The sequence below is a fragment of the Gopherus evgoodei genome, chromosome 6, assembly GCF_007399415.2.
Source record: "Gopherus evgoodei ecotype Sinaloan lineage chromosome 6, rGopEvg1_v1.p, whole genome shotgun sequence".
Classification (NCBI taxonomy): domain Eukaryota; kingdom Metazoa; phylum Chordata; order Testudines; family Testudinidae; genus Gopherus; species Gopherus evgoodei.
Window position 1 is genome coordinate 102,167,218 of NC_044327.1, and position 14,478 is coordinate 102,181,695.

A 14,478-nucleotide genomic window follows, 5' to 3' on the forward strand; every position below is an offset into this window, starting at 1 on the left:
AGTTGTAATCCATTATTATGAAGGAAAAAGCGATGCAGAACAAATCACTGTTCTTTCTATGGGAGGACTGAAGGGGCAGGGGAGGAAGACTCATTCTTTTCACAAATTATGTGACTACCAATAACTAAATCTACCAATACAACAAACGTGCAACAGACAAAGTGACATTTATCACACACACACTATTGCTCATTTTCCATCAGCATTTTATCTAATGACATTCCTGGACTTCGATTAACAACAATAATACTGATTATGTCAAAGCACTTCACAATGAGGGTTTCATTATGCACACTTTAAAGATGGGGAAACTGAGGCACAGAAAGCTTAACTAATCTGGTTAAAGTCACCTGCTGAATTAATGACAGAATGAAGATTAGAACCTAGTCCTATGGGCTACACTGCCTCAGGGCCCACATGTTAGATATATACAGAACAGAATCTTCAAAAGATTCCATCCATATAGTAGTAATAGCTGGTTTTCTCAAAGGAGTATACAGCTGAAAGTATGGAGGCTTGAACTCTCTTCTTTCCTCTAGCATCTTAGAATTAGTCAACATGGCCTGGAAGAGAGGGTGTGGTTTTCACATTAATGGCCTTCTATCTTAAGTATGCAAACAAAGAAACAAATGAAACCACCACATTGTCAGAGATGGTTTTGGAGAAAATGTGGACACCATATACTTTCACTCTGCAGAAGATTGTGTAGTTGGATAGTAAGGGGCAGCAATTCTTATTATTTATATTACCGGTAATACTGAAAAGCATGTGATCACTATTTCTCTACTAATTTCAAGACATTTTGCTTAAATCAATTTTTGTCTGACTTTCATTTTCACATTCCAGGACTCTTCAGACCACTTCACCTTCCTTTCCCTATACAGAGTCAATATACCCTTTCAGCAGCTCTTGGTAGCCTCTGCCTGTTTTCAATCTCATGTCCTATTATTACAAAAATGAAACTGGAAGCTTCTTCAGCACATCCTCCAATAGAGAGTGAGGACCGTGTGGTCAGTGGGACACCAGGTCCTGTTAAAAAGACAAACAGACACACAGGGCAGTTTTACATGATTTTTTCCGACCCTCTCCCCCCTCCCCCCCCAAGAGGGGTTCTGCCTCTCCATGCTCCAGACCAGCTGCTGCAATGTGTCTGGCTGCTGTGCATTTTCACCCTTTAGAAGGCTGCACATATTTTTCATTTGTTTTTTCTATCCCTCATTTTGTTGCTGTCTCACCCCATTTGTTTGTCACTTTCCTTTTACTCCCTGCTCAGTGTTGCAATTTATCTTTTAACTGGATTTTTTCTGCTCTGCTCCTTTTCTTGTCTCTCTTATTTGACCTAATCATCTTTGAAGTTGAGTCAAACATACAAATCCATCATGTTCAAGTGGGTTTAGAATAGGCAGAACATGAAGTATGTGTAAGAAAATCTGCCATCTTCTAAGCAAGGTAGTATTTTACTACTGATTCATGTCACCTCTGAATTATGTGGTAATGTTTCTGGAATTTAAAAAAGGGCAAATGATGAAACTAGACTGTTTGCCAATATTTAGTGTGGATTATTTTACTATTAGAACCCCATCTTGCAGTCCTTTCTGTAGGCAAAATTTTCTTGAAGTCTGCTTAGTTTAATCAAAACATGTTCCAAGATCTCTACTTTCAATCTCTCTCTTCTGTCCTCTTCACTTGAGACAAGGGAAACTGTTTGAACACAAGCCATCCCTAACAGCCTAATATTTTTGAATACTAATCCCATCTCTAACATTGACTCCCTCTCTGATTGGGATGTATCATTTAATCTCCCTGCCTCAGCTTCCCTAGCCATCAAATGGGGATAGTATGTACCTGCTTTACGTGAGAGTTACTGAGCTAATGTCTGCGCAGTGTTCTATAGATACTATGGGTTATTAACACCAACTAATACACAAATTAAAAACCTATTTAAATGAAAAATGTCAATGTCAAAGTTGGGGGGAGGGTTGAGGATGTAATATTAGAGAGGGATCCATTTTTTTGGTTTTGTTTGTTTTCAAATTTTTTTTTTAAGTTATCAAAGTGGTGATACAATTTTTGTTTGCCCAAAATAGGTATTTTGGTAAATGAAAACTTCCAATAATAACATCAATAATTTTTTTATAAAGATTTCAGTAACATTTTAAAAAAAATATATCCAGAAAGCAATGAATTATTTTGTTGCAAAAAAAAATACAATTTTTGACAATATTGATAAATTTTTGCAAAAACAAATAGGTTTAGGGGGAGAGGCCACTTTTCAATTTAAAAACTTTTCATTTGCAAAATTTTGACTAACTCTAGTTCAAATGTATTTGAATAATAACATCAAAGAATTCATCATGATTGAATCTCAGGTCCCTCTCTTGTATTTGTTGTCCTCCTCTGATATCCTTGCATGCTTCTGGTCCGTCTCTCCTCACCCTCTACCAGTTTGGCAGTTTGGACTTTAAAATAATTTATATGCCTAAAATGTACTTAGTAAGAATTTTATTATTTTGTTTATTATTTCAGGCTTGCCAGCATTTCCTGCTTTCTCTGGATCGCTCTCACAGCAGGGCAGAGATTGTGGTTTTTAACAGCATAGTCTCATTTTTGCCAAAAAATGTTATTCTGGGATTTAAGTGCTTGTGAAATAACCACAGCAATGCTGTGGGGAAGAGTCCCGGACCTGTCTCAGCAGCCTGTAGTAATACATTATTAATAAACAACAGACAGCATTCAAAGATTCCTGAAAGAAAGCAAACAACTGCATCATACAAAAGATAGTTGTGGCTTCAACACAATTCTCTGTTGATAAGTGAACTTCAAGGAAGTTTAGTTTGTTTATATAAAAGAAAGGAAGGTATGGAATAAACAGCGAAATCTGTCTCACTCAGGAGATCAACAAAATAGTGGCATCTAAAGATTGAGCACTATTGTACCTTAAGGGACTGATCCTTCTGTCACTTACACCAGTGAAAATCACGAGCCGAACCACTGAAGCCATCATTTACACCAGTTTTAAACTGGTGTGAAAAAGGAGACAGAGCCAATATAACTGGGGCTATTTTGGTGCAGTCTCTTGAAAGGATATTGCCTAATGATGGTCTTTTGTACCAGTTTCACTTGTGTACTGAACAAACAATGTTGAAATTGCTTTTTAAAAGTACCAAAACCGGGAAATAATATCCACTGATCACACATCCCTAGTTGTCACCCCACACTGGAACCCATACATCATCAAACAATTACAACCCTTACTTGATGAGAACCATAGCCTGAGAGAGAGCTTTTTCTGACCCCTTCTCCTAGCCTCCAGTCAACCCAACCAATCTTGGCAACCACATCATTAGAAGCAAGCTCTCCAAAGAGCAGGACACACCAACTCAAAGCAGCACCAGACTCTGTCATAACAACAGATGCAAAACTTGCAGCCATATCTCCACAGCTATGATGATTGATACACCCTGCAATACTGCCTTTCAGGATCCATGGGTTCTATGTATGCCTACCACAACATGTACTATACCTCATCCAATGCATCAAATACCCCACACCAATTATGTGTGCGAAACTAGACAATCACTACAGTCTTGAAGGAACTCACGCAAAAAAATAGAGACGGAAACACCTTATTACCTGTGGATGAACATTCTTTCACAAAGAGAACTCCACATCTGACTGTCCTCGAAGGAAACCTGCACATCTTCAAATGTCAAGTCTGGAAGCTTAAATTCATAACTCTACTAGACATTACAACTGATCACTTCATCAAGACATTGGATTTATGACTAATTATAACAACCTGTAACCCACTAACCTTTCTTTGCTCTATGACTGCAGCATTGTCAATTGACCGTTTCATCTTAATTGGTTCTCTTGCAGTTTATACGTAACAATCTGTCCCATCTTATATTCAGCTGTGGCACTCTGATTACCTTTTCTAAATGTGAAGGAGAGTTCTGTGTAACTTGAAAGCTTGTTTCTCTCACCAACAGAAGTTGGTCCAATAAAAGATATTATCTCACCTACCTTTCTCTCAAAACTTTTGCTAACACATACAGATTTAAATACCCTTTCTAATGAGAACACTTACAAAGAAATAACAGACCTGATTCTCTCTCTCTCTCTCTCTCTCTCCCCCACCTATCTGTACACTTTTATAACTCCATTGACTTCCATAGAGTTACTCCTGAATTAAGCCCTGATTCAACAAAGCACTTACTTAATTTTCAGCAAGTAAGTGATCCTATCTCTATTCAGCAAAGCGCTTAAGCATGTGTTTAAAGTTAAGCAATATTCTTAAGCAAATGCTTAACTTTATTCATGTACTTAAGTATCATTGACTCCAATGGGACTTAAGTGCTTTGCTGAATTCCTGTCGGGAGGGTTACTCATGCTTAAAACTAAGTGAGAGCAGAAGTACTTTGCTGAATCATGGCCTTAAACTGGTGCAAGAGAGAGGGGTCTTGTGTCAAATTACAATATTTAACAAACAAAAAAATATAGGCCTGTTATTTTATCTGGATAGCACAGTATATGTCTCAGTAGTATGCAACAGTTCCAGAATTTTTTGCCTGTGCACATGCGTGCAACAATTAAAATCTAGGAACTCCTTGGGTACTACCTAGTTTCTCTAGGAATTTTCAAAGATTTGTATTCTTAGCTGTGAACTCCTTGTACAGAAGCCATTACTATACATAACTTCACTTGTCTCTGCACAAACTTGCAAGGTATAGTTAGAGTGGCTTAGATAAACTGGTGCAAATTCCTGCGTGGACACTCATTTCTCTGTTTTAGAGTGATTAACTGCTGTTTAGTTTAAATCAATAGGAATTGATTTAAACTAATTCAAAAGTAGCCTGAGCTAAGCCAATTAGGAGCATCCACGAGTTTAAAATAACAATTTATGTTAAACTACTTTCCATGTAGATAAGCCCTACACTTGGCCTTGAGGGGCAGTGAACTCATAATCTGTCTGTGACTTGCTGAAGAGTACAAGGGAACCCTGCCTGTTGCTGTTTGTGATAGTTGCAATTACTTGACAATGGGTTACACCAGATCTTGTCTGTCTGACTTTAACTACCTTGCTTAGAAGATGGCAGATTTTCTTACACATACTTCACGTTCTGCCAGTTCTAAACCCACTTGAATATCATGGATTTGTATGTCTGATGACTTCAAAGATGATTAGGTAGAATAAGAGAGACAAGAAAGGGAGCAGAGCAGGAAAAATCCAGTTAAAGGATAAATTGCCACACTGAGCAGGGAGTAAAAGGAAAGTGACAAACAAATAGGGTGAGACAGCAACAAAATGAGGGATAGAAAAAACAAATGAAAAATATGTGCAGCCTTCTAAAGGGTGAAAATGCACAGCAGCCAGACACATTGCAGCAGCTGGTCTGGGGCATGGAGAGGCAGAACCCCTCTTGGGGGAGAGGGGGAGAGAGAGAAGAAATTATTTAAAACTGCCCTGTGTGTCTGTCTTTTTAACAGGACCTCGTGTCCCACTGGCCACACTGTCTTCAATCTCTATTGGAGGAAGTGCTGAAGAAGCTTCCAGTTTCATTTTTGTAATAATAGGACATGAGATTGAAAACAGGCAGAGGCTACCAAGAGCTGCTGAAAGGGTATATTGACTCTGTATAGGGAAAGGAAGGTGAAGTGGTCTGAAGAGTCCTGGAAAGTGAAAATGAAAGTCAGACAAAAATTGATTTAAGCAAAATGTCTTGAAATTAGTAGAGAAATAGTGATCACATGCTTTTCAGTATTACCGGTAATATAAATAATAAGAATTGCTGCCCCTTACTATCCAACTACACAATCTTCTGCAGAGCGAAAGTATATGGTGTCCACATTTTCTCCAAAACCATCCCTGACAATGCGGTGGTTTTACTGTTTTTTGTTTTTAAACAGTATAAAATTTGAAATTAAAATCTTATATAATGCATATATTAAGCCAACTCAGTTCATGTATTTCCTTTGCCACTGCTGGACTTCTGTCTATAGAGGTTCTCATGGTGGTGCCCATCACCACAGTATCTGAGGGTATGTCTACGGGCTTGTCTACATCAGAAAGTTGCAGCGCTGGTGAGGGAGTTACAGCGCTGCAACTTAGGAGGTGTACACATCTGCAGGGCACCACCAGCGCTGCAACTCCCTGTTTGCAGCGCTGGCCGTACTCCAATTTTGTCTCGGGTGTAGAGGATCCAGCGCTGGTGATCCAGCGCTGGTAATCAAATATAGACACTTACCAGCGCTTTTCTTGACCTCCGTGGAATAAGCAGGTATCCCAGCATACCTGAGGAAGCCTCTGGTAATCAAGCTGGTCTCCTTCCCCGGCTTGCTCTCGCGTTCCCCAAACCCCGAGCAAGCAGGTCTCCTTCCCTGCGGTTTGCAGGGTGGTTCGGGGAACGCGAGAGCAAACCGCGGCGAAGCTGGTCTCCTTTCCCAGTTTGCTCTCTCGTTCCCCGAACCCCCGAGCAAGCAGGTCTCCTTCCCTGCGGTTTGCAGGGTGGTTCGGGGAACGCGAGAGCAAACCGCGGCGAAGCTGGTCTCCTTTCCCGGTTTGCTCTCTCGTTCCCCGAACCCCTGTGCAAGCAGGTCTCCTTCCCTGCGGTTTTCAGGGTGGTTCGGGGAACGCGAGAGCAAACCGCGGCGAAGCTGGTCTCCTTTCCCGGTTTGCTCTCGCGTTCCCCGAACCCCCGAGCAAGCAGGTCTCCTTCCCTGCGGTTTGCAGGGTGGTTCGGGGAACGCGAGAGAAAACCGCGGCGAAGCTGGTCTCCTTTCCCGGTTTGCTCTCGCGTTCCCCGAACCCCCCTTGAAGCCGCCCAACAGCGCTGCACTGTGGCCACATCTAACACCACTTGCAGCGCTGGTTGCTGTAAGTGTGGCCACTCTGCAGCGCTGGCCCTATACAGCTGTACTAATACAGCTGTAACAACCAGCGCTGCAAAATTTTAGATGTAGACATGGCCTACATCTACAATTTTGCAGCGCTGGTTGTTACAGCTGTATTAGTACAGCTGTATAGGGCCAGCGCTGCAGAGTGGCCACACTTACAGCAACCAGCGCTGCAAGTGGTGTTAGATGTGGCCACAGTGCAGCGCTGTTGGCCGGCTTCAAGGGGGGTTCCGGGAATGCGAGAGCAAACCGGGGAAGGAGACCAGCTTCCCCGCGGTTTGCTCTCGCATTCCCCGAAACCCCCTGCAAACCGCAGGGAAGGAGACCTGCTTGCACGGAGGTTCGGGGAACGCGAGAGCAAACCGGGGAAGGAGACCAGCTTTGCCGCGGTTTGCTCTCGCGTTCCCCGAACCCCCCTGCAAACCACAGGGAAGGAGACCTGCTTGCACAGGGGTTCGGGGAACGCGAGAGCAAACCGGGGAAGGAGACCAGCTTCGCCGCGGTTTGCTCTCGCGTTCCCCGAACCCCCCTGCAAACCGATGGGAAGGAGACCTGCTTGCACGGGGGTTCGGGGAACGCGAGAGCAAACCGGGGAAGGAGACCAGCTTTGCCGCGGTTTGCTCTCGCGTTCCCCGAACCCCCCTGCAAACCGCAGGGAAGGAGACCTGTTTGTAGGGGGGTTCGGGGAATGCGAGAGCAAACCGGGGAAGGAGACCAGCTTCGCCGCGGTTTGCTCTCGCGTTCCCCGAACCCCCCCGCAAACCGCAGGGAAGGAGACCTGCTTGCAGGGGGGGTTCGGGGAACGCGAGAGCAAACCGCAGGGAAGGAGACCTGCTTACTCGGGGGTTCGGGGAACGCGAGAGCAACCGGGGAAGGAGACCTGCTTGATTACCAGAGGCTTCCTCAGGTATGCTGGGATACCTGCTTATTCCACGGAGGTCAAGAAAAGCGCTGGTAAGTGTCTACACTTGATTACCAGCGCTGGATCACCAGTGCTGGATCCTCTACACCCGAGAAAAAACGGGAGTACGGCCAGCGCTGCAAACAGGGAGTTGCAGCGCTGGTGATGCCCTGCAGATGTGTACACCTCCTAAGTTGCAGCGCTGTAACCCCCTCACCAGCGCTGCAACTTTGTGATGTAGACAAGCCCTGAGTACTTTTTGTGACACTGTATGCAATCTGGGGGACATGTTAGGATATTATGAATACCAATATTGTAAAATTGCAATGAGTTATGCCAGATATGCCATGTAAAGTATTGGCAAAAATCTTATAATTTACCAAATATGATCTTGTTTATATGTTTGTGTCACCTTTGTATTATGGGTTATAGATATGTCTGTATTTCAAAACTTGTGCTATGCTTCTGGGTGACACTCCCAGACAGTTTGGCATCAGCACTGTCTAGCCTGGTTGATGGCCCATTAAGGACCATCAGCTATACAATTGAACCATTGAGAGAAAGCAAGGAGTACACCTTATGGTTCAGCCAGGTATGCAGGGGCCTGCCTATGGACAGAACTCTAAGGCTTCCAAGCCATGTGCTGGGAAGCTTGTATTTGAAACAAAGGAAGCACAACCCGCGTGCCAAAAGAATATAAAAGATAGCTGTATCTTCTCCATTTGGTCTTCAGGCCTGCTTCTCACCTCTGGAGTAACCTTTCTACAAACTAAGCTCTGAACGAAGGACTGAATTACACATCCCAAGCTGTGGATGTGAGACTTCCAAGCTAACAAACTCACCAGTAATGCTAGGAATCTGATGGACTTTGAAGTCTTTGTATGAATGTGACTGTCTGACCATTTAACATCTCTCTTCTTGTTTTTTCTTGTTTCTTTATAATGAACCTTTAGTTTTAGACATTAAAGAAGTGGCTGGCAGTGTGGTATTTTGGGTAAGATCCAAACCTATACTGACCTGTTAACTTAGCTGACCCTTTGGGGTCAGAAAAACATTTCGTGTATAGTGAGCAGGGTTCCAAATAGCTTCTCACTGCATGGACCTATGTGCTGATGGGGAGCCAGAGAGCTGGCATGCAATAAAGAGGGCTGTGCAATTTCTTTTTTACTTCTTGCTAACGAGTGTGGGGGATCAGAAGCACAGTTTGTGACTGGGTGGGGAATGTAACTTCAGTGTTACTCCCAAGACTGGTGGGTATCTGCTCTCCATTGTGCAGCCTACCCTGACTGTGGCATTTCCAGTGAGGGCTGCCCCAGGAACACCGGTCTCACCTTCCATAAGAACAAAACAATTAATTTCTATGTTCTTCCCTGCAGACAAGCAAAATGTGAAGGTGCAGGTTCTGTCTCTTGTGGCTTTGAGCCTTCTGCTATTGACGGATAGTTTCATTGCTCCAGTGGAACTTATCCATATGGGTGGCCAGGGTTATGAAAAGAGTGACTCTCAGGTAGCTCCATGGAGGGCTTGTCAAAACCTTGAAGTTTACTCTGCATTCAGTGGGGAACCAGTCAGGGCCGATGCAAGGAAGTTTCGTGCCCTAGGCAAAACTTCCACCTTGCACCCCCGCAGCCCTGCAGCAGCTCCCCTCTGCCCTGAGGCTCCCCTCCCCACCCCCACGGCAGCTCCCCACCCCCAGGCCCGGGGAGCCCTGCAGTACCACCCCACCCTACTCCGCATCCTCTCTGAGCACGCTGTCCTGATCTAATTCTCCTTCCAGGCTTGCGGCGCCAAACACCTGATTGGCGCCGCAAGCCTGGGAGACGGGAGAAGCAAAGCAGCGACTGCGCTGTGGAACACCCGGGCTGCTGGTGGCACACTGACCCAGGGGAACCCCTGGGCTGCCGGCTGCAGCGCGCTGACCCCGGGAAACCCCTGGGCTGCTGGCTGCCGGCGGTGGCCCACTGACTATGGGGAACCCCTGGGCTGCCAGTGGCAGCTCAGACTCCCTCTCCCTCCCAGGGCAGCAGCCACTCAAACACTTAAAAAAAAAAATTGGAGGGTGCTGCTTTTTGGCGCCCCCAAATCCTGGCACCCTAGGCAACCGCCTAGTCCACCTAAATGGTAGCACTGGCCCAGGAGCCAGTACAGAAAAGTCTGCAGCACTCTTTGCCTTCAAAACACTTTTAGGGCAAAACACGTCTTCCCTGGCAACGTTAAAGCGCTGGTGTGGCAGCACTTTAACGTGACTTGTGTAGTCGCAGCCCAGCGCTGGGAGAGAGCTCTCCCAGAGCTCAAAAAAACCCACCTCCACAGGGGGAATAGCTCCCAGCACTGGCACTTTACAGTGCTGAAACTTGCAGAGCTCAGGGATCTGTTTTTTCACACCGCTAAGTGAGGCCTTGGCTACCCTGGCACTTTACAGTGCTGCAACTTTCTCGCTCAGGAGTATGAAAAAACACCCCCCCTGAGTGCTGCAAGATACAGTGCTGTAAAGCCTCAGTGTAATCAGTGCCACAGTGCTGGGAGCCAGCGCTGCAAGCTAATCCCCACGGGGAGGTGGAGTACCTGCAGCGCTGGGAGAGCTCTCTCCCAGTGCTGGCGCCGTGACCACACTCGCACTTCAAAGCGCTGCCGTGGGAGCGCTCCCGCGGCAGCGCTGTACGGCTGCAAGTGTAGCCATACCCTGAGAAAGTTGCAGCACTGTAAAGCGCCAGTGTAGACAAGCCCTTAGACACTGCCAGTCTATCCACCTTTTGCATTATATCAGTGCCTCAAGCTCATCTCCTTCTCCTCGCCACCATAAATGTGAGAATTCTCTCCCACGCCACCCTACTGAAAGCCTCCAGGCTTAAAGCTTTCTAGTGAACATTCCTCTTTCTTTATGGACTCGTCAGCCCAGCAGACATGTGACTTTCAAAGGAATTGTTTCCTTCAGAGGCTCTCTAAGTGTACAAGAGACGAGATAACCAAGGAGATCTTGCTATTTATTTATTTATTTAGAGCAAATGTGAAAGGCATGTTCACAGTTTGACTCTGGGAAGGGGCTAGCTGTATTTAAAGAAGTACCAATCAAAGAAAAAGGACAAAGCAAAATTCTGTCTTTCTCCATTGTCTTAAATGAAAAAGGTAGAACATTTCAAAGTATTAATTCATACATTCAGTTACAGTAGAAAACAATTTTTTGATAATGTCCTGATTTGAATAATTTAATCCTAATTCTACATGAATAGCTTGCATTTACATGGAAAATTACTGCAGAACAAAGAGTAAAGATGACTCATATAGAAGAGGCTTGCTTCTGTAATCAGCAACAAAATAAGATATAAACACCTCTAGCTCATATGATATAGCTGTATTTGCATGCAATCAACCAGGGTTTGTCATTCTGCTATTGCTACTGTTAAAGCATTTTCTAAATTCTGTCAGTATCTATTCATATGGCACATATGACATGACATCATCTAGGCCATATGCCAAAGCCAAAGAGCTGCTTGCAGTTACTCACTCTGTATTGACGCAGCAGGTGTACTGGAAATGTCTGCAATGACTTCTTGGGAAAAAAAAAATACCCCTAACATAATACCCATTGACCCTGCAGTTGAATGGATAACCCAAGGTACCAATAAAGATATGTTGTTTAAATGGAAATGTTTCTGCCAATAAAATAGCAGTATCTCACTGGTATTCTGCAAAGTTCTGACTAAACATGCTTCTTCTAGCTTGTCTCTTTCACTTTCATCAACAAAAAAAATAGGATAGGACATTTTCTAAATAGAGCTCGATCCACCCTCAAAATTTCAGAAGTAAGCACTCCAGACTTTGCTGAATGTGGAGCCATACACAAATGTGGCAATGGCCCATTTTCTTTTTTCACATTATTTGCCTATTTATGTATGTTTAATAAAGTTTAAGTACAGGAGGGATCATGAGATCCTCTAGTCTGAACCTGACTTTCAGTATATTGCAGACCATCAAATTTCAGCCAGTTACTGCTGTTCTGAGCCCAGTAACTTGTGTTCTGGAAAATCAGATTTTCCAAAAGGCATACAGTTTTGATATGAAGAAATCCAGAAATGGAGAATTCACCTCTTTTCTTGGTAGTTTGTTTCTGTGGTTAACCACCCTTTCTGTTAAAAATTTGTTTCTTATTTCCAATTTGAAACATATTGCATTTATGATAGCTTGAACTTCTCTCTGAAATCAGAGGGATTTTTTCCAATAATTTTAATGGAGCTGGATCAGGCCACAAGGATAGTGTAGTGATCCACAGAGAAACCAGATGTACTTCTTAGAGGGTGAAAGTTTCAAAGCAGACTTCTAAGAAGTTACCACACTGAGTATTCTTCAAAGGATATTTTCTCTTCACTCCTTTTTTCACTAGAGTCTTCAACCTCATGAAATTAAGAGGAGAAAAATCTTCCTAAATCAGTAGCATTTAGCTCAGCCATCTATCTTCCAACCTGGCATGCTTTTTCTCCAGTACAACTTCCAGTAAATATTTTTATTAAATTGAAAGGAAAAACTATGATGGACGCCAGAAACACTTTCCCACCCAATAGCCCAAACCACAGTAATTTTATTAAATGTATTCATTTCCCCATATCATAATGGATCAGAGACAGTGTGACGCTCTGTACCTCAGGGGAACACCCACCACCCCCATGTTCATCCTTTTAAAATGATTGTGTGGTATCCAATGTAAAGTTTGCCATTTTGGGTGTCTTCAGAAGGCTCATGATGCACTGAGCATAGTTGTTATAGTGATGTTATAGTAATTGTTACAGTAATGTTATAGATAATAATTTCATGTATATAGTTATGAGGCTGAAAATGTACCCTCATGGCTTAAAGCAAGCCCAGGCAAAAACTCTCCAAGAACAGAGAGGCAGTTCACACCTCCTCAGGACATGTATGAGACAAACCCAGCCCAGTTCCAAACCCAGGAACAATAAAGGATTTGTTAGGCCCTCAAGGAAGTTACCCCCTTCCTTTGGTCAGTTTGGAACCGCAATGAGGTAATGCTCACCTGACTCTGAGGTGGGGGGAGAAGGGGGCAAAGCCAAGAGGGAAGAAAGGACATGATAAAAGGGAGAGACATTTGCCATGCTCTCTCTCTCTCTCTCTTCCACCTACTTCTACAAATACCACACTAAGTGACTGACGTGTTGATCAAAGGGGAAAGCCTGGCTGAAGAGCAACCAGCCAGCCTGTGGTGAGTAGCATCTGTTTGAAAGGGCATTGAAAGTGTTAAGATCAGCTTTGAATGCGTTTTCTTTTATTTCATTTGACCAAATCTGACTTCTTGTGCTTTGATTTATAATCACTTAAAAAATCTGTCTTTATAGTTAATAAATCTGCTTGTTTGTTCTACCTGAAGCAGTGCATTTGGTTTAGAAGCATGTCGGAGACTCCCCTTGGGATAACAAGCCTGGTACATATCAATTTCTTTGTTAAATTGACAAACTCATAAACGCTTGAAGCATCCAGCAGGCATAACTGGACTCTGCAAGATGGAGGTACCTAGGCTTGTGTCTGGGACCGAATATATTGGCTAGTGTCATACGGTTGCAAGCAGTTGGGAGCAGCTTACATGCCAAAGGCTGTGCATGAACAGCTCAGGATTTGGGGTTCTCACAGCAGAGCAGGGTAAGGCTGGCTCCCAGAGTCAAGGACTGGAATGACCTAGCAGATCACCAGTCCAGACAACACCAGAGGGGAACATCACAGACAGATTAAAAGAAATCAATAAAACACAATGGAAAAAAATGGTCAAATTTTGTAAATGGCTGACAAAAGAAGTGCACAAGGCATAGAAGTACACAATTCAAAGTAGAATTGATAAACAATGCAGGAATCTGTACATACTTTTAAAAGTCCTAAAGCTATGGTACAGATACTGAGACCTTCAATGTCATCTATGCAATGTGTATCTAATAAAAGAATAGCACATATCCTGTTTATCTCTTACGCACAAGAGAAAAAAAAGACCTCTTAAGATAGTAGAATGCCCTAGACACTTGTCATTCCTGGTCATTAAGGGCCAGCTTCTATTGTAAGTTTGCTAGGATCTTATCATTAAGCACTAGTAAGAGGGTTTTTTTGGTTTGTTTTTTTTAAACAAAGAGCTGAGTTTGAGGGTTCAGGTTATTTTCTTCTGATGCTACTCCATTCACTCCCCAAAGATTCCATTAGAACCTTGTGTTTAACTTCTGCCCTTCCATAGAAAAGTTCAAGGAAGGGGAAAAGTTCTGGAAAAAAGTACCAGCCTGATTATGCAGATATAGTCTTGCATCTTCTAATCTTTCTCTGAGACAATGGATTAGCAATGGAATGGAGTGGACAGGGGATATGGCATTCAAACTACATGGAGTTGAAGGGTATGTCTACATTGCAATTAAAAACCCATGGCTGGCCCATGCCAGCTGACTTGGGCTCACAAGGCTTGGGCTATCAGGCTGTTTAACTGCAGTGTAGATATGTAGGCTTGGGCTGCAGCCCAAGCTCTGGGACCCTCCCATCTCTCAGGGTCCAAGAGCTTGGGCTGCAGTCTGAGCCCAACAATCTACACCCCAATTAAACAGCCCTTTAGCCTGAGCCCTGCAGGCCCAAAACAGGCCAATTGCAGGTTTTTAATTGCAGTATAGGACTTGCCCAAAGGGTTCCCTGAGGAATCCAGCGGG